Consider the following 1,845-nt stretch of genomic DNA (forward strand, 5'->3'; position numbering starts at 1 on the left):
ACTCTCCCTCATTCGGCACATTTTTCCCGGGGTGTCGCGCTGAACCCAGGGGGCCCACACACGGGCCCCCCCGAATTCCCCCCACGGGGTACACGGGCTCCCCAAATTTCCCCCCACGGGGTCTCTGTCTTTGGAGGGCCGTCCACACACCCCTGCAGCCCCCGCGCGGCCCGGGTGATCGCCGGCTGCCGCGGCTGCTCGCGCCGAGGTTCGGTCCGGCCGAGCGGCTCTGCAGCCGCGAGGTCCCCGAGCGAGCGCCCAGCTCCGGCGGCGCGGCAGCCGCAGCCAGTCCACGCAATTAACTCGCCCGGCGCCGCTCGCCAGCGCTCTCGGTTCGTTTTATTTTATTTTAATTTATTTTATTTTATGCATTTTGCCATTTGCCTCAAAGAAATTGTTCACATTAATTGTGAGTTGCACAACAACATTCTCCGTTAGAGAAAAAGCACATGGTGGTGGCGGTGGTGGGGTCACTGGCTCTTTCCCCAGCGCCCTGGGTCCCGCCTGCGCCCCGCGGGGGCCGCTGTCCGCCGGCGTCCTCGGCAGGCCCGGACCTGGCCTGAGGTCTCTGCGTGTGCGCCCCGCTTCGCCAGCCCCGCGCTCGGCACACGGGGACGCCAGGAGCACACGTGTGTGTGAAGTTTGTTCGATGCAGAAACAAAGGCAGGCTCGAGGCCCACTCGGGGGGCTGCAGGGCGACGTCCCTTTGTTAAAACCCCAGTCCCGGGAGCCCGGTCCGCGGCCCCGCGCTCGCCCGAGACGCGGGAAGCCGGCCCTGCCAGGCCCGGGGCCGTGACATGCGGCCGGCCCTCCCCGCGACCCCTACCGCTCGGGCGGGCGCGCTGTGCCGTGCCGACCCCCTGAGGCTCAGGCCTCGCGGTGGCTGCGGGCCGGACGCTGACCTCGGCTGGGTGGACGTCTGTCCCTGGTCGCCGCGCGCCCGCCAGAGCGGCTGGAGCCCCACGCGGCCCCGCGGGGCCCATGTTCGAATCCCGCCGGGCCGGGCCCCGGGCGGCGCGTCGGAGTGCGCTGGCTGCCCCCAGACCAGGCCAGTCGCGGGAGACCAGGCCGGGGACACGGGGGGCGCGGGGCCAGGGCCCAGCATGCGGGCGCATGGGCCCAGGGAGAGGACAAAGTTTATTGGGGGGTGGGGGGCGTCAAAGTTTTCGGGGAACTTTTCCACTTGAGATTCCACAACCCTGCAGTGCCCCCTACAGAAAGCGGCAGCTGGGGAGGGCGGGCGCCCCTCACGACCCCCGGCTGTTGGCGGCTGCACGGCCGCGGCGGCCTGGAGCTCAAGCTTCCTTTTTTTTTTTTTCCTGGTTGTTTTTCGGATACATCTTTTTTTCAGAGTTAAAAAAAAAAAAAAGGAAAAAAAAAAAAAAAAAAAAAGCGAGCGCGCGAGCCGCCGCCTGCAGTGGAGCGTGCTTGGCCTGCAGAGGCAGTCGTCTCCAACTTTTCCTCTCCCGCCCTAACTCCCCGCGCCCAAAACTTTCTCAAAAGAGCCCAAATTTGCCTGCCGCACAACTTCCACTCTAATAAAGGCGCCAAGGCCCCTGGCAGCGGTTTGGAGCTTAGGGGCCACGCTCCCGAGGCTCGGGCCGGCCCGTTCGCCTGTTCCCCGTGCCTGGGCCCAGTTGGGGAAGGGGAAACGGAGCGCCCCAGGAGCACCCCTGGAGAGGGCGGAGCGCTCCCTTGTCCCGGGGCAGAGGGGCAGGGAGCTCCTGCGCCCGGAACGTTGCTAGCAAGGCTTGTGAGCGTCGCAGGGGGGCACTCGCGAGGGACGGACAGGAAGAGGGCCGGGGGGAACGCCAGAACTCGGGACCGTAGCACGGAAACGGCCTG

The sequence above is a fragment of the Propithecus coquereli genome, unplaced genomic scaffold (assembly GCF_000956105.1).
Source record: "Propithecus coquereli isolate 6110/MARCELLA unplaced genomic scaffold, Pcoq_1.0 Scaffold503, whole genome shotgun sequence".
NCBI classification, from domain to species: domain Eukaryota; kingdom Metazoa; phylum Chordata; class Mammalia; order Primates; family Indriidae; genus Propithecus; species Propithecus coquereli.